This window comes from Rhinatrema bivittatum, chromosome 15, assembly GCF_901001135.1.
Source record: "Rhinatrema bivittatum chromosome 15, aRhiBiv1.1, whole genome shotgun sequence".
Classification (NCBI taxonomy): domain Eukaryota; kingdom Metazoa; phylum Chordata; class Amphibia; order Gymnophiona; family Rhinatrematidae; genus Rhinatrema; species Rhinatrema bivittatum.
The window spans coordinates 68,315,386-68,340,995 of NC_042629.1; the positions used below are offsets into that span (position 1 = coordinate 68,315,386).

The 25,610-nt window shown below is 44.2% G+C and overlaps 2 protein-coding genes across 2 annotated transcripts in view; both read left to right on the top strand.

Annotated features, from left to right (window-relative positions):
• Positions 1 to 25,610, top strand: part of LOC115076515 (pleckstrin homology domain-containing family G member 5-like) — a 71,934-nt gene that overhangs the window by 44,445 nt on the left and 1,879 nt on the right. The gene's annotated exons all lie outside the window — the stretch shown is intronic.
• PLEKHG5 (pleckstrin homology and RhoGEF domain containing G5) overlaps positions 3,495 to 25,610 on the top strand; it is a 123,664-nt gene continuing 101,548 nt past the window's right edge. The window contains exon 1 of the mRNA XM_029578615.1: positions 3,495 to 3,636. The gene's annotated coding sequence lies outside the window, so the exon portion shown is untranslated. The remainder of the gene's footprint in view (positions 3,637 to 25,610) is intronic.

Sequence of the window (25,610 nt, forward strand, 5' to 3'; positions counted from 1 at the left end):
CTCGGCAGTGGGCACCCGGGTGAGGTCAGCTGTCAGCCGGTTAGGAAAACGAGCGCTGAACTTTACGAGCGTCACATTTCCTCACCTGACCACCGGCACGTTTTATTTTAAGGATGCCTTCCTTTTTGTCCCTCCGACTTAATATCGCCACGATATTAAGGCGGAGGAAGTACTGGAAAGCAGTATTTTCTGCTTTTCTGTACACTTTTTGGGCTCCTCCAGAATTAACGCACGCCGGGCGCGCATTTTTTTTTTTTGTTGATGGAGGAGAATCACTAATAGCCTCAATGACGTGCATCTGCATGGGATGAGCGCTATTAGCTTCGTGGTGGGGGTGGGGTGGGTGTTGGACGTGCGTTTTGGACGCGCTAATCCAAAACCCGCATCCAGCCAGGGGTTAAACAGTGCTCTCGGCTGAGCGCGCTGTGTTTCATCGGCCAGATTTCTTGAGAAATGAGTGGATGGCGGTGACCAGATGTGCTGCCACCGTCCCCCCGAACTGTGAGGCAACCTGGTAGATTATTTGCCCTGTGCGGTGGGCGAGCGGGGCAGTGGGGCGAACAATCTATTCTCTGAATATGAATCGGAGTCCTGCTCCTGTGCTGTCTAAAAATGTAATCAAAACTAATCAGAAAAAACATCCACTCTGCCAGATAAAACTCCTCAATACAGTCTTATATCGGCCACTTAACTGTAAGCTGTGACAACGCTATAAGTAAAAATTGCATGAAAGGGAACATTTGGATAGCCAAAATAGGAGTCGTTCCCTTTCATGCAGTTTGTACTTAACAGCGTTGTCACAGCTTACAATCAGGCTAAAATATTTCTTATGTATCCTATGTGTCTTCTTTCATATGGTGTGTGTGTGTATGTTTTTTTTTAATGTATAGTAGGACAGAGGCAGAAGCAATTGGAAGTCATTGCACCTTTAACTGTATTATTTTTTTTAAAACTCCATTAAAAAGGGAAAATTAATCCTATCCTCCCCTCCCCCAAAGGAAAAAAAAAGAACCTAAGTTTCCTTTTGTAACATTAACTGAACCGTATCTGCATTTTAACTCAAGCCTTCTGGCCTTCTGAATAACAGGAAACCAGATGTATGGAACGAACTGATAGGTTAATGGAAATCTGTGCTACATAGGAAGCTTGCTTTAAACTAAGTGTAAACTTGCCTTATTGTGTGGCCCTGATGCTGTCACTTCGTGCATCATTCTACAGATTCAGCCCCTTATACCGGCGATATTAACCTCTGGTTCTTCAGGGCAAGCATTCCTGGCTCTCTGAGTGTTGTAAAATTATTGCACAGGATAAAGGGCCATGCTTAATTGTGAATATTAAAAGCAGGGAAGTCACATGAGGCTGAAAGGGGGATGGACCTTAGTGGTAATGTAAAATATTTCTTCCTAGGATGGTGGATGTAAGACCACAACGAGCAGAAGGGATTGGTGGGGTGATGGAGATTGGGTGGGATCTGTTCTGTAGTGGTGAGGCAGGAAGGAAACGCGGGGCAGATAAGATGGGCCTTTCGTTCTTATCTGCTGTCTTATTCTGGAGCAGGACCCTGTGATATTCTGAGGCTTGACTAACGGCTCCGGTGATCAATGAAAGTCGAATACCATTGTTGCACACCTGTAGACAAAGGCCTGCACGTTACTAATGGGAAAACCATTCGTAATGGGCAGCACAACTTGCTGATCAGGAACAACAGTGATTTGCAGCAAAAGTTCTTATTATTTTTTTAATTAACATAGCAGTTTCCCGCCTGGTTTTTTTTTTTTTTTTTGGACTTCCAGCTGAATTAGAATCAGGGCTGGGATCCGTGCCATGAGGCTTCATCCATACCTGAGAATTTGGTTTTATCCCAATTTCAGATCCCCTCTCAAATTACTATTCGTCCGGTCCTTGTAGTGATGATGAGTGAGCAGGGCTGCTCCTCAGACTCTGCAGTCCTGCGCTCTGAATCCAGTCCCTGGGTCTTGCCGTTGCCTCAGTGTCCGCGACGCCTCATCCCTGAGGCTGGCAGCGCTGGCTCTGCAGCACCCCCCAGCCCTGCTCCCACCCGGGTGGCAGGAGACAAGAATTACAAAGCCTTGGATACTAGCACAGGTTCTGTTTTTCTGAACCCTGCAGAGGAGAATAGCAGGGCATTCGCTATCCCGTTGGTACCGAGGACTGCAGGATCATAAACCCCCTTCTATCTATCTATCTATCTATCTATTTATTTATTTATTTATTTAGACATTTCATATACCCTCATTCCACGTAGAGATCGTGACGCTTTACAATAATGACATTAATGGGTATAAATCAGCAGAGAATGATGGGTTACATAAACAGACCTTATTAATTAAAGATCAGGTGAAGTACAAAAATAAAATAACACATTTCACGTATCATTCTGTCTGTAGTACGGTCTCTCGTTAATTTGTTTATCACACACACTTTAGCAACACAACTGACCTTCAGGTCCCGGCTTGAATCAGAACATGCAGGCTGCCAGAAACCCTCCCCCCTCCCCCCCCTCAATCCCCCGGCGTGCTGATCTCAGCATTTCCAGTTCTCATCTGCTAACGTGAAACCAGCGCGGGTAGGCAGCAGTCTCCAGCTTTGCTCAGCACTGGGGGGCAGTTACCTTAGTGGCACACAAAACTGCTTCAGCGCTTGACTATGGACTGGGCCTGGTCCGAGGAGAGGGAAGAAAGGATGGGAGGGGGACATGGGGGGGGGCTATTGTACTAGAATGTATTTCTAAATGGTAATAATAATAATAATAATAATTGCAAGGTTTGCAAATAGCCAGGAATCTCCAGAAACTTGTTAAAAAAAGGAAGAAAACTCTCATAGTACATGATGCACATTTTCAGAGTATGGTAATGAAGATTTCAGTGTGGAAGCTAAGGGGAAAGATATTTTTTATAGGATTTGCTTGAGATTTTTGAATAAAAGTTGTGATAGAAATATAAAAGCAGAAACAGAGGGGAGCCTAACTGTTCTCCTGGGAGCGCGGCGCTCCAAAGCTAACTGGGAAGGTATTAACTGGTGCAATAAAACACTATGGCCCTACCATTCCCGCTGCTCCTCAGCTGGATTCTTTGGGGCCCTAGCGGCCATGGCATGGGTTGGGCGGCGGGGGAAGGAGATTTTTCTCTCCATGGTCCTGCTCTGGCGCGGTTCTCTCGGAAAACCTGACGCTCAGACAGGTGTTTACCGATCCCTCCCGCTCACCTGGGAGGTGATGTATCTCGTTAAGAGCCCCCGGAGGCTTAAGTTCCAGCCCTGACAGGATAGGAGGAGGGAGAGAGACAGAGCAAGAAGGCAACACTATACTTTCCTGTTCCTCGGCTGCACTGCAGGCCTATAAATTATTACTCCCGTCTGCAAGTGAAATGAGCAACTGCGAAACAAATTAAAGAGGAGGCGGGAGGGGGAAAGGGCCTTACTCATCTGGAAGGCAGCGAGCTGCCCTACCTGCTTCGTCAATATTTTGTCAGCGCGGGCTCCATTTGGAAAACTGAGTCAGCAGGCTGGAGAGGGAAGCCTGCTGCTGCTGCAGCTTTAAGGATCTAAGGGCAGGCTGCCACGTCTGGCGCGGCTCTCGCACTTCCTTGGGATCCGAGAGGGCTGTGGGGCTGAAAGGTGAGTGCCACTACCTTGCACCGTGGGAGATCCTCGGGGGGGGGGGGGGCCCCCCCCCTTTGTTACGCTCTCAGCTGCTGGAGAAAAGTGCAGGAGTGATCCCGAATGGTTTTACCCTGCTGCTGCTGCTGCTGCTGCTGCACGGAGAAATTGCCTGCTTGATCTCCTCCCTGCCTCCCCTTCCAAGGACCGCGCAGAAAAGCGTCCACGGGCTGCATGCTTTTGTTTGCACGTTCTCCTAACCTTTTCGGATGAAAGCGACCTTATTCTTTGTACAGGTGGCCAGGCGTGCAGCAGGGCTCATGGGCTGCATGGCCAGGTTTTATTTCGCTTTGCCTGCTGCCGCTGTCTGTTCAGGTTCTTTCGGGACGGGATGGGATTTCAGCAGCTTCTAAACAGATGGTTTATTTTACCCTTTTTGTGGCTCTGTCGCACAGAAGGACGTGCAGGTGAATGTGTAGCAAACACCAGCCGTCTCTCGTGAGGCCATTTCTGAGTTGTGTGTTCACAGTAATGTACACGATAAGGAGGGAAGGTGTGATTCAAGGAGAAAGCCTTTTCTGATTTCTTCTCGGTGGTTATTCAGCGTGTTTGTGCTTATGGGTTGTGCATGTGCAATCGATATTTCTTTAGTTTCTTAAGGAAAGGCAGTAGTTAATACAGAAATGAGGCCTTATCCTTTGTGCAGTGACGGAGGGGCCCTGAACTGTAAGGAGCGCAAAGGCCAGCCCAGGGCAGTCTCTCAGCCTCTAGGCTGATGATGGGGTATATTCTGCATTCTCTGCTTTTGGAGAACATCTGCACGACTTGATTGGGAGTATCTATGAGTAGGAAGTTACTGGAGAGGTGATTTTTTTTTTTCCAATGCACCGATTATATAGCTGTGAATTTGTATATTTTGCTTCTGAAGGAAATACTCCAGGATTTGCAAGCAACGGAAGGAAAGATGATCTTGTTTTCGATACGTTATTCAGGTCTAGTTGGTCTGGCGCAGTAGACTGCAGCCATGTCCTGTATGCGAACTGCCTTTCTTAGTGGCAGATGTACTTAAGGGATTCCCCCCGTCCCATTTTGTGTCTGTGCGTGGTACGTCTGGCCCTGCGCGGCTTAAGCTTTATAAACCTCCGAGGCAGCGGTCTCTCTCTCTCCTGGTTAAACGTTGGCCAATGTGGAAGGGTTTCTGATAAAGACAAGTCCTCTGAGGACTGGGCTGAGAGCATTTATACCGCAGGGAAAGGGGCTGGAGGCTAAAGCAGCCTTAATCTTCCAAAAGCTGTACCGTATTAAATGAGACCATGTCCTGCACATATAACCTGAAATCCATCATTAATTAATCAAATGAGCTGTGGCTATTTTGGTCAAAGCTTGGCTGCACCCTGATATTTATGTTACAAGGGAGAGGAGACTAATGGCAAGGTCTTTTTTGTGTGTATGTGACCATAATAAGGTGGGATTTTGGCCACTAAATAGCACGCGGGAGCATATGACTAGTGGAATGGGGCTGCGGGCGCTCAGGCACTTAATTCCTTGCTTCAGTAACAGGCGAGCCGGGACTGCACACCTCTAGCAGGTAAGGACAATCTGTGTGCGAAGGTTGTTGGTGCTCTCTCCCCACAGCATCTGACCAGGACCTTGATCCTGCGGTTCAGGTCAGCCAGCCAGCAGTCCACAAGTATTTAGGGGCAAGAACTGAATGATTAAAAGCGAGATATAGGGCATCGGAGCAAATCTGGAATAGCAGGTCTGGGTTTGGTTTCATTAATATACTGTGTAAATAAGGTCATATTCGTTCATCGCAGCACAGATCTGTCGGCCAGGGAAACTAGCAAAACGCTGTCTCAGGATTTGCTGACTTCACATAAGAACATAAGGCTTGCCATCCTGGGTCAGACCAAAGGTCCATCAAGCCCACTATCCTGCCTCCAACAGTGGCAAATCCAGGTCACAAGTACCTGGCAGGATCCCAAGGGGGTAGATAGATCCCAAGCTGCTTATCCCAAGAACAAGAAATAGATATCTGCAACTTGTCCAAACCTTTTTTTAAACGCGTCTACAGTAATAGCTTTCACCACATCCTCTGGCAACGAATTCCAGAGCTTAGTTATGCATTTAGTAAAAAAAAAAAAAAAAAATTATCTTATTACTGTGTGTAAAAATGGAAGAGCATCCCATATACCTTAAAAGAAATTACAGCTAATTGTTTGAAGTGTATCCATTGCTCTAATTGTTATTGTACCCAGGAAAGTATCCGGTCCATGCTGGGCACTACCTATTGCATTTGGGGTTGTCACCATTTGAGGCTAATGGTGAAAAATACTTGACTAGCAAGGTGAATTTGCCTCTAAGAAGCATTTTCAAGGTTAGACTGGGAAAATGTAGTCCCACCCTCCCCAGAGTAACTGTAATAGGAAAATAAATGTGTTTCTAATTTTGTGTCTGGCAGTATAATTTGTCAAAATGAGGCTGGCTTGTAACATTTGGTGAAAACGTATTCATTGTGAAGCTCCTTTCATCCAGACCGAGTCTGGAAATGCTCCATGACGGACTAATTCTGAAACGTGTTGGCACGGAGGATGTTCGGGCAACCCCGTTTTGGGTGCCTGGTTTGGCTCAGGAAAGAGAGAGGGGAGTACGCTCTCTATTGCCTGGCACAATTACAGTTCAGCACTTGAGCTACCGGGACGCGTCACCTCATGTTACATACTACAGTTTACAGGATGTCACTTGGAAGAAGAACGAGGGGAGGAACCAAACTTTCGAGCGGGCCTTTATGACTTGGAGGAGTGGCCTAGCGGATAGAGCAGATGGCTGACAACCAGTCTAGCCAAATTCCAAATCCTGCTGCTTCCACTGCCACTTCCTATGACCTTGGGCACGTCACCTCGCCCTCCATTGCCTCCAATACAAACGTAGACGATAAACCCTCTGGAGCATGGAGATACCTGAATGTGTAACTCATCATGAGCTTGGGTTTGGAAAGGTGAGTAATCAAATACTGTAAATACATTAAACCCCCCCCCCCCCCCCAAAACCCTAAGTCCAAAACAATTTTCCTTCATTGCTTTTAACCACACCAAAAAAAGAAAGGAAGTTGATGTCATCAACATTGTTTAGTTGCATGTCCCTTTCTGAGGTGCTAGGGGTGTTTTTCAAGCTGAAATGTCCACCCCCTGACCTTTGCAGGTGCATGTCCCTAAAGGTATAGCTTGACCTTGCTCTCTGCACTGCAGTGCTCCCATGCCTCGCTGAGCTTTTCAGAGCTGGCCCAGTAGGGGGTGTAACGATACTGGCTGACAGGCGGCCCCCTCTGCCAGCAGGGGCCCCCACTGGCCCACGCTCAGACCTGCTTTGGCCTCCGTCTTGAAGGCTGCATGATGCAGCAAGACCAGTCCTACAAAAACGCCCCACCTCAGCATGGAGTCTCTGCATGTGGCCCCTTGTCCTTGCATTCCTTGCCTGGTGGTCCTTGATCTGGGATTCCTTGTTCTTGTACACCTTGCCTGGTTCTTTGCTCTGTTTAGGTCTCCCAGTAGCCTTTCTTGCCTTTAAGAACATAAGAAATTGCCATGCTGGGTCAGACCAAGGGTCCATCAAGCCCAGCATCCTGTTTCCAACAGTGGCCAAACCAGGCCATAAGAACCTGGCAAGTACCCAAATACTAAGTCTATTCCATGTAACCATTGCTAATGGCAGTGGCTATTCTCTAAGTGAACTTAATAGCAGGTAATGGACTTCTCCTCCAAGAACCTATCCAATCCTTTTTTAAACACAGCTATACTAACTGCACTAACCACATCCTCTGGCAACAAATTCCAGAGTTTAATTGTGCGTTGAGTGAAAAAGAATTTTCTCCGATTAGTCTTAAATGTGCTACTTGCTAACTTCATGGAATGCCCCTAGTCCTTCTATTATTCGAAAGTGAAAATAACCGAGTCACATCTACTCGTTCAAGACCTCTCATGATCTTAAAGACCTCTATCATATCCCCCCTCAGCCGTCTCTTCTCCAAGCTGAACAGCCCTAATCTCTTCAGCCTATCCTCATAGGGATAGGCTGTTCCTGGCTTTGCTCCTAACCTGTGTTAGGCCTCCCAGTGGCCTCCCTTTGTCTGATACATTGTTTGGTCTCTGGACCTACCCTGCCTTGTGCTTATTTGTCAGCCCCTGTCTTGTCACTGCTCACCCCTGTTTGTGTTCCGTGTGACCAGGGCACCTCCCCGTCCCTTGCTTCTCACTTTCTATCAGTTCCAGTGGGTGCCCTGCACCTGACCCTGCACACTGCCCTCCATAAGACTTGCTAGCCATCAGCATCTGAGGGCTCAACCCGAAGGGAAGGTGGCTGGTCAGGCAGAAGACCTACACCTGTCCTGCCTGCTCTTGACCCCTGCAGTAGACCTCATGCCTGACCTGCCTTCTCCTGACTCCCATACTCCCCCAGTACCTTCAAATCTGCCAGCATGGCTGTGACAGGGGGAGAGAGAGTTAAATGAAGGAGGCTCTGAGTGACCTATGATTTAAAATCTTTTATGCATAAATCATATCTTCTGCATTTTCAAGGTCAAGGAGGTGTTCAGCTTGGCCACTTTTCGAGTCTGTTAAATTGTCCATTTTAAGATAGACCTTTTCTTTTCTTTTTTTGTAAAACTCAATAAAAAATTAAATTAGCCTTTCCTCATAGGGGAGCCCTTTATCATTTTGGTCGCCCTTCTCTGTACCTTCTCCATCACAACTATATCTTTTTGGTAACTGCAGTTTTTATAGGTTATCATCACTCCCGATTATCATCAATTTAAATTACTAGAAACTTCACTCGGTTGCTCCCAAAATCTTGTGTATGTTTTAAGCGTACGATGCAAAGCTAAATAAATCTCTCCCTGTACACGCCTGTCAAATGGTATGGAAAGGAGTGGTTCAGATTCGACTTGGAGTGTTTTTTTCCTTCTCAAGGATGATTTATCTTTATTTGATAAGATTTAACTCACCTCTTGAAGTGTACAAAATAGAATCTGATAGTTCATTCACCTGTGTGAACTAAGAATGCTTTTGTATGGATTGGATTATGGAGGTGGTCTCCTCTCCTCACCGTCTTCTTTATTAATGTGTTTGTGCAAGATAAGTTTTGTGTTGGTTTTTGTAATTTGTGAAAATAAAGTCTGAAAAAAAAAAGATAGTAATAGGCCTGATGTGAAAAAGCCATAGCTAGCCCTGAAGAACTGAGTTTTAAAAGCTTTCCCAGGATGCCAGAATGAAAAATATAAATAAATTACGGGCTTCTGTAAGATGCTGTACATCCATCTACATTATGGGATGCAATAGCAGCAAACGTATGCAAGCAAATTAAAAGAGAACTTTTCCATTGCTCTGGATTTCATGTAACATTTTAATGGCTTATCCAGTTAATATGAAGAGAGCCATTTGTCTCAGTTTAGTATAAGGTCACTGCCATACAGTTTTGTTTACTTTTTACTGTGCGCTTTGTCACATAATGACATTCAAAATTGGTTCTTGGAGCATGAATGAAGAGCAAACGCATTCCCATTGGGCTATAGCAGGGTAAGACCATGTATGTCGTTGATGATGATAATCAACAAAATGTCCGTCTTAGCTGAATCATCTATTAAAATGCTACATAAAATCTTCACTTGGAAAATATGTTTGCCTGGGTTGACTAGCGGTGTTGCTACTTCCTTCATCAGCTCCCGTGATCATAGTTTCTGTAGCTATCCACGCTCCTCTGAGAAAATGGGGATGGGGAATCTTTCTTGCTCTTACCTATTCACAGGTTGTCTGCGTGATGGGCACTCAGCGTGCTGTTTTTCCATCTATATTCAGTGCTAAAGGCTATGGTTTAGGGACGATGGTTATTTAATTAAGTTTCATTAAGAACAGTGAAGTTAATGCCAATTTGAAAACTTATACCAGGGTTTATGGTATCAAACTCTAGCTGTAGGGCACATACTGCTTGTGTTTGCTTTTTGTAGGCCCCTTATTAGTTTGCCCATATGCTTTGACTTGCTTTCAGTACTCGGAAGGATCCCAGAGTTAAGATCTGTGGTTCTTGCAGAAGTGTTACAGAAGCTTAATGCTTCTTTTTTCATTTTCCAGGGCAGCTTCTCTGTGAACTGTACTACTGACACACCCTTTTTGCATGAGGCAGACCCCTTTTATTGTCTGGCATGACTAAGCTGTGAAGTAATCAGGCACTAGGCGTGCAGACTAGGATGCAATAGCTTACTAAGAACTCAGACAAGGTGAAGACGATTGCTTTTATCGAGAGCCAGGTGAAACATTTAGTTAAACTTTCAGCTATAAAGAAGGACAGTTGTCAATTACTCACCTGTGTTATTCAGATTTGCTTAGCCCATCTTGACTTTTAAACTGTCTGATCTAGGAGCAGGCTTGGTGGAGCAGTGGCAAGTGCTGTGCACTTCCTATGATGAAGGCTTGGGTTCAGTTCCCATATCTGGATGCTGCTTCCCATCACAGCTGAGGTGGCTGTTGCAGAAATGTTCCTAGGGCCTGTGGAAAGAGAGGGATTCTTGGTCCCTCTCTTAACAGCAATGCCTAGAGGCTGGACATTAGCTGGGTTCCATAGGAAGCTGCAGCTTGTGGTCCATGACTGAGGACTGTTGCCGAAATGGCTGGGCAGGGTGGGGAAAGGGCTATAAAATAGGGGAAAAAACAACAGGTAGTTGTGGCATGAAGGTTCATGATGATGTTGCCCAATAGAGACTGGTTCGGATTGAGCTGAAAGCCCAAAAGAGCAGGAATTAAGATCTACTTTATGGGATCTGTGAAGTACTTGTGACCGGAGACAGGCCGCTGTCTAAGACAGAATGCTGGGCTCAATGGACCTTGGTCTGACCCAACATGGCAGTTCTTATGTTAACTGCCAGGCAAAAAAAAGTCTCATCTAGACCAGTGAAATAATAGGTTTGTTCTCTGGATTTTCTGCTATCACCTGTAAACCTTGATGAACTTCAGGCAGATGGAAATGTATCTTAGACTACTCTCGCTCCCATTTTCAAAATGATCTCCTGCACTGTTGATAGTGGAAATCTCTTGAAAATGGAGTTGTGTATCTTTTTATAGAGGGGCTGTATTTTTCTTTTTAGGGCTTAGCTGATATATTTAGAAGTGCAGGGGAGGTGGTCTTTATAGTCTTGACACACGTTTCTTCTGCCACACTGGTTCTGATGCGAATAATCACCCTCCTGCAGTTTTACAGTGACTGGCTGCTCTTTTGTGAATGGAATGATGTGGTTATTATATATTATGGAATGAACACATGCTCCATTTCTTTATGCCTTTGAATAGATGTATCAACATTTTCCATTTTTAGTAGGAGTGGGTGAACTAGCTCATACTGAACCTGGAGCCTCTTCCAGGTTGGCCATAATGAGTGTTTTGCAATACCTAATGCCATCCAGTTCAGGACAAGATTTAACAGACTTCCTCTTACCTAGTCTTGCTTCAGAATTCCAGGGATGGGCCATTCCCGTGCGAGCAGAATTGGAAGAGAGGGACAAAAAAAATCAGCATCAGATTAGGATAGGCTGTGAGCAAATGCAAGTCAAATCTATGCAGATATAAACTTGAATTCAAACCAGGGCTGAGCAGGTATATCTATTTATATAAAATTCACAAAAGCTTTTGTAGAAATGAAGGTCAACAAACCAGTTGTAGGAGATAACTTTTTATTTGACTTAAATACATTTGCTACTAGATTTCAAGAGCTTTGCTCCCGCCATCAGGTTCTAGTCAAAAATGTGTTTAGTCCAATGAAAAGATTATCACCAGCATTGACCCTTATTTCTGAACATCCAAGTGGACGAATATGACAAGACACAATAACATCTTTTACAAATCTTGATTATTTGTCTGGTTATATGAGTAAAATTCACTTGAACCAGATCAGTTGAGTCTATGTTCATTCTGAACTAAATTGTCCACTAGGCTGTGTTTAATTCATTTAATGTAATCCGGGGCAGCTAAACTATGCCATAGTCAAACCACCTGTCCCTAGGATTTGCACAGCTGAACTAAAGAACAGGCCTTCTGTGAAGCATTAAAATATAGAATCTGATGACAGGGCAACTTGTAGTCTGTCCAAATGTCCTTCTCCTGCAATTCCACAGACCCTACTTACCCTCTGACTTTACCTACCCTTCACATCCCTATGACGCCATTGTGTTTGTCCCATGTTTTCTTGATCTCTGATACTGTTTTTGCTCCTATCGCCTTCACCAGTCTTGCAGTGAAGAAATGCTTCGTTAAAGAGACTTCGGTTCACCTCTTGAAGCCTTACATTCTCTTCATGGCCACACTAAATTAATCACAGCAAACGTTAGTTGCTTTTACTGTAATTAATTCATTTTTACCCAACCCTCCCCCTTCACTTTTCCTCAAGTGAGGTAATCTCGCGGATGAGTGACAGTGTGTCTGGAGGTGGAGCCTGCAGGCTGTTTCCAATTCCTTTTTATTTGGGATGGTTTCCTTCATACAGTGAATCGCACTGATTGTATGACCTTGGCTGAGAACTGTTAAAATGCTGTGCCGCTGCTCTTCCTGAGGACAAGTTTGGATAGACTGTTTACACAGCTGGAGTAGGGGCTGACATGGAGCAGACAGCTACTTCCAGATGTAGACATTTTACACCCAATGCTTGTGCTTGACCATTGAGTTTATGCAGAGTACAAGGAGCAAGATTTTAATACAGTAAAAGAGGCATCTGTTTTAATATGCACTTGGTGATAGAATGTTTGTTATCTGCTGGGCAACATTTTTTAAAGTTTATTGCTAGAAGCTTAAATTGGATTTTACATTGTATAGTTGTTAGATTCCTAGTACATCAGCTTGCTAACCTTTGTCAGGCGCTGATGTGTAGGCACCACAGATACTTTTGGGGGCCTAGGAGGCCACGAATGGTATAGGACCCTGAATCCACCAAAACAATGCTTTAAATACATTTTTAATTTCTTGTTGTCTCTAAAGGGTGTTGAGTGTTACGGAATAATGTTACACATGCACGACTCTACATTGCAGTGACCTTCCTGGTTCCTTATTACTCTCCCTGACATTCATTTAGTGCTCTAAAAAATCTCTGAAAACATTATTTCAGTAGGTTTTCCCATCTCAGCACCATTAGGCCCTCATTGCATGTTTAGCTGGTTATCTGATATCAAGATGGCCTGTGCTCCATAATGTTTTTTTTTTTTAATTATTATTTCTGATTTTAGGTTTGCTTTTTTGAGTTTCTTGTTGTTTTGTTCCATTTTTTATATTCCTGTATGTTTTTTTTTTTTTTTTTTTTAATCATTGTTCCCCCCACCTTGAACTTTGGACACGTGCGGGTTACAAATCTGTTAAATACATAAAATAAATAACTAAATAAAGCTGGACATTTTTAGGCCAGCCCTTCAGAAGAGGCGGGTAAGATCAACCCTTTCCCATTCTCTCGCTATGGAAGGGCTCTATTCATTCTTCCCCTTCCCGACTTGAACTTTTGCGATGGTCATGAATCTGTGGGTCCGCACAAGGGCTGCGGAGGTGGGGGGGAGAGATAGCAACTCGGACAGAAATAATGGCGATTTTATGAGGCGACTGCCTCGGCCCTTGCGTCTCTCAGCAGTTTGCAGGGGCTGCCATGGGAACAGAAAACAAGAGGAGGCCTGAAATCATTCAGCTGGGAATCTACCTTTTTTTTTTTTTATTTTTCCTAAAACTTTTTATTGCCGTCCTTGGAGACTCTGTGGTTGCTGGTGGTAACGCCAGAGTGAGGGGAGGACGGGAGCACAGGGAAATAAAAGCACCTGAGTCTGATCTGCCTGGCAAGGAGGCAACGAAACCCATGGGGGCAGCTGGGCCAGATGGAGTCCGTCTCCCCCCCCTCCCCCCTCCCTTCAGCAGCTGCTGCCCCGCTGTCGTCATCTATCGGGGTCACCGCTGAAGCAGGGGGCGGCGACTTATTTATTTATTTATTTATTTATTTAGCGTTTTTCCTGCTTTTGAGTCGGAAGCCCTGCTTTCGCCCTGCCAGGATTTATCTGCGTGGTTAACTGCGCCGAGGTTGGCATTTGGTCTGCAGAATGGTGGGAGGTGGAGGGTGAGGCGATCGCAGCCTGAGCACCAACGCCAAGTTGCCTCCAGTTTTATTTTCCCGGACACAAAGAACCACATGGTTCTAGCACGTGACACAAAAGAGCCTTTCATCCTCTGACTAAAGTTATGTTCCAAAGAGAAACAGTGGATGGGACAGAAAGTTCTCTGTTTTAAAGGGTAGGGAATTATATTAAGAGGGTTTTTAATCTTTCAGAGAAACCGCACAGAAATAGCCTGGGCCCGAGGAATGGTGGTATCAGTTATGATGAATTTGGAATGCGATAAAGAAAACAAGTTGGTATCCTGATAAAAGGATTAATGGCTTGATATGTTTCCGATGCATTCCTTGTTGAGCCTGACCACAGACTTAAAACTGTGATTGCAGACCAGGCTGGATCAGGATGATGTGGTAACTGCCTTTACCCACATCCTACCCCGCTCTGAACGTAGGAAGGGCGGGAAATAAATCTGTTTTCAGTAAATACCCAAACGGGATCCCGACACACCTTTGGAGCACCTGGACCTTCTGAAAGCATCCAGGAGTCCGGCCTTGATGACGGCCCTTGGGGATTGGCACCTTGCGTAGGGGGAGGGGACGCCCTCCGCTGGCAGAGGAATCTCTGATCCCTGCCGGGCACAGTGTCGCAGACTGTTTGTTTTCCTTATCAGTCTGTGGGAAAGGGGAAATAATAGGCTGCGTCTCTCCCTTCCTCCTCCCCCTGCTACAAAAAGCTGTTATCCTCCTTAGTCCCCTTATCAGCAAAATCTTGCTTTGGGGGGGATTAGGCAATATCTTTTTATCATTGTGTTAAACCAAAATAATACAATAGGTATTTTGATTGTAATAAAACCCCAGCGACAGCACCCTGGAGTTAGCCTAAATCTTTCAGATCTCAGAAGCTGAGCAGGGTCAGGCCTGGCCAGTATTAGGATAGGAAACTGCCTGCGAGGACCTGATGTTATGGGCTGGCAAAGGAAACCATGGTTAATAAAGACCTGTGTGCCCAGTGACTCTGGCCTACCCTGTTAAGGATACATCCCTGCTGCCAGCCACAGAAACCTGACCTCTTGTAGGATATCAGTCCCTAGCCAGGTGGCCAGACGTCTCCAGGTCCTGATTTTGACCCAAGGCATCCGTAGAATCATTGCTCTGGTTTCTCTAGGAAAGCTATGGAGGACCACAAATCCATAGATGTCGCGGGATGAAACCAGAAACGACTCGGGTTAAAAAAACAAAACCAAAACAAACACCAGACTGGCAGACTCGGATCAGAACTCTTTCTGGAACAGCAAGTACAGGCATTAAAATGCTTTATTCTTGTCCCTTGTGTATGACATGAAAGCATCTGGTGAACCTGCCTCGTGCTCGGGCACATGCTATTAGGGTGAAGACCAGAGCGAGGGCATGGAGGACACTCTGGTCATTGCTAGGCCTAGGAGTAGAGGAGTAGCCTGGTGGTGAGAGCAGAAGGCTGCAAACCGGAGAAACCAGGGTTCCATTCCTTCTGATCCTCCTTCTGACCTTGGACAAGTCACTTCAGCCTCCATTGCCTCAAGTACTAACCTACAGCCTGATTTACTAAGGCTTTTCTCCCATTCTGTGTCTGTGGGGAAAAATGCTTCGTGGATGAGGCCTTTAGATTGTAAACCACTTCAAGATTCCTGAACGTAATCTGCCTTGAAGTGTTCCAAAAGGAGAAATATACCTTTACTTGACTCTTTACCATTTTGTAGTTGTTTTCCTTTTTTTCCCCCCCCACCATTTTATTTGAATCGTTCCGTATATTATTTTGGTAATGCATGTGAAATTGTCATGCCGATAAAGTTATCCGACTCCCGAATTCCCTTCGTGGATTATGGTTTGGTACTGGGGGTGGAGGGGAAACCCGGTCAGTGGTTTTACCGATGCGTGACGCCGGCGTGGTTTTTTCTGATTTCCCGGCGGCTGGGGGAACCCAGGAATCCCCTTTTTTCTAATTATACAGCGCGCCGTCAGACGCCGGCGGTGATAAAATGTGCCGGCGACGGACGCGTTCACTTCAGGGATGGGGTAAGAATGGCTGATGGGAAGTGACAATCCCACCAGTGTTAGCTTAGAAAAGCTTTGTAACTGGATCCTCTCCCAGTTGAGGGAGAAGGAAGGGTATCACGTTAGTCATGGCTGAGGAACGCAGGTAGGATTTTTTGCAGGGAGAGCGTGCGGCAGGCAGCTGCTAGTGTAGCCAGCTGGTTCGAGAACAGAAGTGACAGCTAGAAACTCAGTCTTGTCCCAGTCCTCGCACCCCCCCCCCCCCCCCCAATAATGCACTCGCACTGGATGGTGCTTATGACTTTAAGCCTTTGACCTTGGGTTGACTCGAATTCTCCTTTGTTCCTCTGTTCTGGTGCAATGCGCAGAAGTGCAGCGGAGCCTCTGGAGGTCAGCCAGGTTAAACTGGTGGCTAATTGTCTACAGCACCTTTTTTTTTTTAAGAAGAAAAATATCAAGAATTCTGTTTCAAAGGTTTTTTTTTTTTTTCTCCCCTCCCATGCCCCCTTTGCTGTTTCCTGATAAAAAGCAGGAGTGCCTTGACAAGTCCCAGCAGGGAGATGCGGAGCTCCTTGGTGCACACAAGCTAAAGAATTGGGGGGAGGAGGGAAGGATATAAGGAAATGGGCTCTGCTTCCAGCAGGTGCACATGATAGGGGATTTAACGTTTAAGCCTGCACTTGTGCATTCCAAGGCTGTCGACGCTGCAGTCATCTGTGCTAGAGCGAGAGCTTAAGCAGACTGTCCTGTCGCGTCCACCTAATGTATGGAACCATTCGTTTAAAAATAAATCTGTTTCCATGCTTTCGCCGCAGACACATGGCCGCAGCCTGGGCTAGGGTCCGCGCACAATGAAAGGAAACAAATTGGCTCAGGGGGTATTGTTTGACTTAGCAGGCACTTGCTTCCTAATTCCGGCTATGAGGGACGCTGCTATTTTAAACAAAACAACCAAGAAAGAAGTGCCTCAAGAAACTGTTCCCGAACTTCTTTGAAAACGGCGTGCTTTGTCCTCCGGCTGCGACTCTGGAAGCCGGAGGATTTCTATACTTATTTATTTGTTTTAAATCTATATTCAGTCTTTCTGTGTCAAGCTGAAGGCGGATTAAAATACAAATGCAATAAAAATACATAATAGCAATATAAAATACAGCACAAACATAAAAATATACCATTAAAATATAATCAAGAAGAAAAACATAAAAAGGCTGTATAATAGATTCAATATATTTATACTATAAAATATACACATGGTTGCATTTTTTAAAAGTTTATCTTGAAATATGTGGGTATGTTAGAGGTCCAAGATTGTATTCATCTTATTTAGATTCTCCTGCATTGTTTTCCATGTGATTCAGGAGCATGAATCAGAGCCACCCAACCTGTCTGAAACACCTGAATTGTTTGGGTGATGTTTTTCAGTGTCATTTCAAATTGTGACCTTTCGGACCGTCTCTAGCAATAACCTAGAAAGTTTCTTAGCAATAAAAACCCTGTGATCCCGAAGGCCATGCTCGGTACTCCCAATAGCCACCTGCATGCAAATGCCCCTGTCAAATGATGCTGTCCCTTTTATGGACACGCTGTAATTGATTTTGTTCTGAATTCTCACTTCTGTGTTTTAAACTTGTTCTAAAATCTTTCATTCAAGTTTATGCTAACTGGCTCCACTATAAATGTAGACCTATATATATATATATATATATATATATATATATACTTGGGATTTCCCATGTAACATTCCTTAATCCTGTAGACCACTTTGGAGTGGCTGAATAGTCACAAAAGGCAGAATACGTCTCAAACGAAATTACATCTTGGCAAACAGCAAAGTCTGTTTGAGAGCTCTCATTATCCTTGGCATACAAGTTCTACCTTTGCAGGCTCATATGTAAATGAGGCTGCTTATGGCTTTCTCCAGGCTTGCTTTGTGCTCCCCAGCACGACCAAAGTATCTCAGGTTTCTGCAGTGATGGAGCGAGGTGCAGCCTCGCTCCAGATCTGACCTGGGGTATGTCAGGCAGCAGTGGTGCCTCAGCCAGCTCTCAGAGTGCCCCAGAATCATCTTCACAGGGTATCATTTCTACAATCTCTAGGCATGCTCCAAATACCAATGGCAGAGGAAACCCAGCTTCCATACTTAGGGATGTCCAGGAGCTAAGTAAGTATCCATAATTTCCTCTTCCTCTATGATATGCATTGCAGAACCACAGACCAGACTTAAAAAGCAACACATCCAGGCACTTTTTGAATGAGAACACTAAGGACTTGATCAGGTGGATTGGCTGATTCATGTTTTCACTGTGCCTGAAGCTCTTGAATGAATCACAAGGGTTTCTGTCTCACTCAGGCAGCGAGGACCAGGTTTTCCTTTCAAAAAGGCAATGCTGTATTATTTTTTATTTTATTTGCACGTTTTTCTATACCGGCCATCATCAGGGATATCATGCCGGTTTACAATTAACTAGGGATAACGAAGAAGGAAGAAAGCAGTTAATAAAACAGGGTCAAAAAACTGGGGGGTGCGAGAGTAAAGACGCACGGGAAGAAGAGTAGCAGGCAAGAGGATCGAAGACCTTAATAAGTAGGCATATATAACGATGTGCTACAGCCGTCCAAGCTGTTGTGTGGTTACATTAACAAATGTTGCTAACAGACAGTATACATACAGTACGTTACAGTGGTTACAATAAGAAATGTTGTTCGTAGACAGTAGATATATTTACAAGAGAGTAATTCCATATTTAGGTTGGGAGGTAGCTTGTGAATTAATAAAACAGCAGCATATTTAGTTGTATAGCATCTTAATGTAGCATCAGATATCCAAAGTACAAGCTTAATAAGTACAACAAGAAAGGATAGTAGAACACTGGGAAAAAGAAGAGCGATTGGCAGCACACCCTAAACACACTACCCAAATCAACACGGGTACATATTCTATTTTAATCTTTAATCTCAAATATCTAGAATAAGATGACATAGTTTCTCTTCTATTCCCGCTCAAAATAAACAGACATAACATAACACATCCAATTATGAGTTTTTATAACTACTTTGTTACCGTAAAGTCTTGGCACATGTATAATGATAGAATTCATAATCTTTTCCAATATTAATATTTGTGCCTTATTGTACACTGTTATGATGGTACCTAACTTAGTGACGGTATAGAAAAGTTTTAAAATAAATAAATAAATAAAAATGAGAGAGTCTAGTGTTTGAGAGTCCAGTAGTTGCGAGTCCAGATATGTGAAGCTAATATCTACATATGATTTCTGCAGCAAGATGATACGTGGCCGAAGTTACGGGAAGGCTTGTTTAAATAGCCAAGTTTTGAGCCTGGCTCTGAATTTCTGAGGGCACTGCTCGAGTCTGATTTCAGGTGGTAGAGTATTCCAGGCATAAGGGCCAGCAATGGAGAAAGCTCGTTCTTTGGTGGCCTTGAAGTGGAGCTGTTTATGAGATGGGATGTGTAGGGTACCTTTGTAGGAGGTTCTGGTGGGTCTATAAGAGTCGTGGAAAGAGACTTTGTCTTTCATCCAGTGTATGTCTTGGTTGTGAGGGTTTTGTGTAATAAAGTGAGTGTCTTGAAAGTTATGGGTTGTTGGATGGGGAGCCAGTGTAGGCTTTTGAGAATGGGGGTGATGTGGTCGAATTTGCGAGAGTTTGTGAGGATTCTCGCTGCTGAGTTTTGTAGTAATTGGAGGGGTTTAAGTGTGGTTTTGGGGAGGCCTAGGAGGAGAGAATTACAGTAGTCCATTTTGGAAACTGCTGTTGCTTGCAGGACTGTCTGGAGGTCGCTGAGATGGAGGAGGGGGGTCTAAGTTTTTTTAAGGTATTGAGCTTAAAGAAGCAATCTTTCACGATTGCACCAATGAATTTTTGTAAGTTGAGGCGGTTGTCTATTGTGACACCTAGATCCCAGGCTGATAGAGAAAAGGTGGCATTGGCAGAGGGGGTGGTCTTGGAGTGGTTTGGGGGAGTGATAATGAGAAGTTCAGTTTTTGCAGTATTAAGGGCGAGGTGTAGCGAGGTTAGGAGACTGTTGATGGATGAAAGTGCGTTTTACCATCTTTGCATCGTGGAGGTCAGGGAGTCTGAGATGGGGATGAGAATTTGAACATCGTCAGCATATATGAAGTACGTGAGGTTCAGGTCGGAGAGGAGCTGGCAGAGGGGAAGTAGGTAGATATTGAATAGGGTGGATGACAGTGAGGAACCTTGTGGCACGCCCCTGGAGAGGTGTATGGGTTTGGATTCGTATTCGTCAATTTTTATTCTGCAGATTCTGTTATTGAGGAAAGAATTGAACCATTGAAGGGGGGTGTCATTGATACCAATCTCGCTGAGGCGTTCTAGGAGTATGTTATGGTTCACCGTGTCAAAGGCAGCTGAGATGTCTGTAACCTGCATGCATCGCCTGTTACAAACCTAAGCACCTCGCTGGGCAGACTGGAAGGTCCATTCTGCTCTCTGTCTGTCATCATTTACCATACTACTATGTACATTACAAATGGAGAGAGATAGCTACAACCTCCTCTGTCTGAAGAGTCCTGAATGTTTCCAGGTTAAAGTATAACTTTAGCCCTGCTACGTAGCACCAAATTTCCTCCGTCTTTTGAGAAATATCTTTCCATTCCTGTGATATGTGCATGGTGCACATTTATATAGAGGTCCATCAGCACCGTTTCGTACCATGGCTGATGGTGACTTCAGAGGGTCGGCAGTGACCTGGTAGCGCTCGAGTGCTGTAACAAAGTGGCAACTTAGCTTTATTTTAAAGCTGACCTGCAGGTGTTGGGTTTGATGTCTCCATCAGCTTTTAGGCTATTTCCTTTCTGTGGTTGTGCTTCTTGGATGACGACGTGCTCCGTGTGCTTTATTCCAGCGAAGTCTCCTGGTGGAGCTTGCTGGCTCGTCTTCAGAGAGAAAATCCTTGCTCAGCTTTCCTTTTGAATATTTGGCTGGTACGCACGGTACGGGTATAACAATGCGAACGTACTTTGCACCTGCCTTGGAAGCAGGTGTGAGGAAGGTGTCATGATTTCAAAATGAAATCTCTACATGTACTTCACTCTGCTGTGAAAGAGCAAACATACTTTTCTCTGCTTACCGGGAAGGGAGACGGGTGGAGGCAATAAGCAAACTGCATTTTACATTTGATTATTGCCCTGTGAGTGATCAGTTCCTTTCTGGCTCTCAGGCCAATACAGAAAATCGCGCGGGAGAGCCGGCGAGCGCCCGCTCTCCCGATGCGCGCACAGGCCACTCTCCTGGGCGCGCGATTCAGGAAGCCCAGGTATGCTAATTAGGGCCCGTGGTAAAAAGAGGCGCTAGGGACACTAGCGCGTCCCTAGCACCTCCTTTTTGACAGAAGCAGCAACTGTCAGCGGATTTGACAGCTGATGCTCAATTTTACCGGTGTCGGTTCTCAAACCCACTGACAGCCACGGGTTCGGAAAACGGACGCCAGCATAATTGAGCGTCTGTCTTCCAACCCGAAGGCCGCGGGCAGATTTTTAATTTTTTTAAATTAAAATTTTTTTTTATTTTTGGGGCCTCTGTCTTAATATCGCTATGATATTAAGTCGGAGGGTGCACAGAAAAGCAGCTTTTTTTGCTTTTCTGTACACTTTCCCTGTGCCAGCCGAAATTAACTTCTGCCTTTGGGTAGGCGTTAATTTTTGAGAGTAAAATGTGCGGCTTGGCTGCACATTTTGCTTTCTGTATCGTGCAGGAATAACTAATAGCGCCCGCAACATGCATTTGCATGTTGCGGGCGCTATTAGTTTCGGGGGGGTTGGCCGCGCATTTTCAACGCGCTATTACCCCTTACTGTATAAGGGGTAAAAATAGCACGTCAAAAACGCGCAGCCAAACGCGGGCTAACAGTGCGCTCCGTTGGAGCGCACTTTACTGTATCGGCCTGTATAAGATTGAAATGTTTGTGTCCCTCCTTCTCCCCTCTGCCGAAAAACATTTGGGTTTGGTGCCCTATCCACACTAAATTTTTGGGACATATTAGTGGGTCCATGAGGATCCTAATAGGGTCTGTGGCTTTTTTTCGATCCTTGTATATGCATAGACTCATCCTGAAAAGCGAGCTCCATTAGTCCTGTGTGGAACCTTATGTCCTGCATCAAGTCTTTCTGTGGTTTATAAATATCGATCGCCTGTCTCTTTCCTGTAAGCAATACAAGAGCTGCCTTGCCATTGGTTAGCTTAAAAGCAGACATGCCAGTGACATTGGTGTATGTTGACATTGCATCGCCTCTAGATTGACAACAAAGGAAACCGTTAGGGCTGCATTTCCACCAGTACTCTGGTGCCTTAATATTGTAATGCATGCCAATGACAAAATCATTTTGGTAACATTTGTTGGTAGAAAGACACTGCTGCAATAAACGTTACTAACGTTCCCTAGAGCAAACCCAAATGAATTATTGGGGGATCTCAGACCTCTGAAAGAATAGTTTGTTTTCAGAACTGATGGCCCAACCCCATTTTTATAACTTATCCTAGATCTCCGTGCACTGTGATACCATATATGTTACACAGAGAAAGACCATATGCGTCCCAGTGAGTTTTGCAGTCAGCGGCATTTGCATTTACCCGTTGATTAATGAAGGGTTTCCTAGTATTTGATGCACTTGGGGGCCACATGTCTCTGGAACAGGGGCCCCTTCCTACACCACGTCATGCAGGGGGAGGCCCTTGGCAGTGCTGCGTCTTCTGGAGGTAGGGTGCTGCATTGAGGGCACCAAGTTAATGTGGCTCTAGACTGCTCCCACAATCAACCTCATCACCCTTGTGATGTGCCAGGCCTTAGCAGTATAAACCTGTTAAGTAAATTAAATCTGCACCAGCCTATGGCAGTTTTGCATAGGACAGGACATGCTTTTGCTACATGAACTCCCTGGACAGAAATAAACCTGTTACAACACCATTATTTATAAGTCCCTGCTATAGTAAATCCAGTGTGGTTAATGGATGCAATCTGCCCTGCTGACAGCTGATGTAAAATGTTCTGTGCTGGATATGGATTGATATATTTTTCTTGTAATTTCTTGTGCGACTTTGTTTTATATATAAAGGTGCTGGAGGCGGTCTAATGTTGGAGAACAGGTCTTGGGAAAAGGAGTCTTTTAGGGCCAAATGTTACCACTTTTCCCATGCAGACATCCGGTCCCCTGTTTCTAGTCCTCGTCGTATAATGGAAAGGTCAGTGACCTTGGAGCAAGGCACTTTATCCCTCTGGGCCTACTGTAAATAGACAGCTCTCTTTATTGGAAGTGGCTGTGTATGCATTTGTTTTAGAAGTGCTAGGATTGTGGAAAAGATGAAAAGAAATGGAATTTATCCACACTGGATTCCATTCTTTAAATATTACTGCAGCAGCAATTTTCAGTAAGCATTTCCTATCCGAGCTTGCAGCTGATTGCCTGTCAGAAGCATCCCATTTCTAATTTAGTTCATGTATTCATTTAAAACATTTATCTTTCTGTGAGCTGTCAGGAGATGCCATAGTGCTTGGTGGTACAGTATCCAATTTGCATATTCTTTTCAGGTTTACATAGCCACTTTTATTTATTTTACAAGTATGACACAGGGGTTTTTTTGTTGTTGTTGTTTTTTGTTTTTTTTTTCATTTTTCCAAACTGCATCACCCAAGAGACACATGTAACACACAATTGTCCAAATTAAGTCTTCCAGCCTCTCTTGCTAACAGGCATAGGTTTAGTTTAATTAGTATTATGATGGATTCTAATTCAACCATGTACCTTATTACCACGTGGGGTCAGGAACGAGTTTTCTTACTGCAGGAATACCTTTCCAATAAGCTCTTAAATTCTAAACACATTGTCTAAGTAATGTAATGCTCTACATTATTCAAGACACAAGGTAGAGCCCAATACAATGATCTGGTCACCGTATCTCTAAAAAGATATAGTTGCGATGGAGAAGGTACAGAGAAGGGCGACCAAAATGATAAAGGGGATGGAACAACTCCCCTATGAGGAAAGGCCAAAGAGGTTAGGGTTAGTCAGCTTGGAGAAGAGACGGCTGAGGGGGGATATGATAGAGGTTTACAAAATCATGAAAGGACTTGAACAGGTTAATGTAAATTGGTTATTTACTCTCAGACAATAAAAGGACTAGGGGGCACTCCATGAAGTTAGCAAGTAGCTCATTTAAAACAAATTGCAGAAAATTCATTTTCACTCAACCTATAGTTAAGCTCTGGAATTCATTGCCAGAGGATATGGTTACGGCAGTTAGTGTAAATGGGTTTAAAAAAAAGTTTGGATAAATTCCTAGAGGAGAAGTCCATAAACTGCTATTAATGAATAAGGAATAGTAGCTTGTGATCTATCTAATGTTTGGGTACTTGCCAGGTTCTTATGGCCTGGATTGGCCACTGTTGGACACAGGATTCTAAGCTTGATGGACCCTTGGTCTGACCCAGTATGGCATGTCTTATGATCATCAGTTCGTGAAGCAATTAGGGTATAAAGAAATGCATGGAAAGCCAAAATAAAATAAAGCAAATATTTTGAAGGTCACATCAGATTGTTGTAGTAACTAATTTAAGTCCTAAAGAAGTGCATGTTGGAATATTATGCTTGGACTGATTAAAGGAATGTTTTCTTATTCAATTACAATTGGGTAAACGAGAGCTAGAGTGCTGGTAGGGTAGCAGAGTGGAGTTGAAGATCCCAGCTTGATTGCCTTGTTTGGCATTCCCTCTGCGGGTGGAGTTTTTCAGTGTAATTTTGAATTGTGACTTTTCGGATCATCTCTAGCGTTGACCCTAGTGACTTAAACTCCCTCTGCTCAGACTTAGATTTTAAACTGCTTTGAGAAGGATCTTTCAGGGCTCGTGATTTATCTTGCATAGTGGGGTGTAGACTTACTGATAAGGTAAACTTACCCGGGGTAATACACAGAGACCGAAATAGGGCGGAGCCTTGAATTCATGTGCTCTCTTATGCACCAACTGCCACACCACATTTTCATTCTGCACATCACAAAATGTGTTCGATAGCCAAAAGCTCCTTGCAGGAAAGTGCTTATCTGTTACAGAGGATAGTGGCAGGAGTGGGATGTGGAACCTGAATCTCCAGGGTTTATGTTGGTTGCAACTACTACAATGCTCCCCATATCCTCTTTTTTTTTTTTTTTTTAAATGAACCCTGGTGTTTGAAAAATTGCAAAACACATTTAGTACTCTAACATTAGCTTCTGTCTCTTTTTACTTTTGAAAATCAAAGAGCTCCTACTGAATTTATAGGGGTCAATTTTCAAAACGTCATGCAGAGGTGTAAATCGGGATAGACACGTGTAGGTAGCTCTTATGCATACTAAGGAATTCTTCAGAAGGATAGAACTGCATGTGTGGAGTTGCCATTTGCTGCGTAATATTTTGCAAGTAAAAAAAAAAAAAGATGTTTTTGAGGGCCTTCCGGAGCAGGGTTTGGAAGCTTAAACACAATGTATTATGTAAGCAGTGTACCCACATGCCCGATTTTACACCTGCTGTTGCATCTGTGAAATGAAATTGTACTTGTATTTTGTCTGCAGTTTTTTGAATGGGAGATCAAGGTGATGCAATGGAGGGTCTAGGTGAACTGACTGGCGATTAAAAGTACATGCACAAGTATTTTCACAAGCGGAGTACGTGCATATGTTATAAAATACTTGCCTCCACCCATAAACTGGGGGTAATTATAGATGCACAGGTTACAGTTATTTTCCAGTGTTTTTAAACTAAATGTGGGTGGGTTTGTCATGTTTTCAATTTCCTTTAAAAATGAATGCACATCCCTACTTGTTTCTGTTGTAGC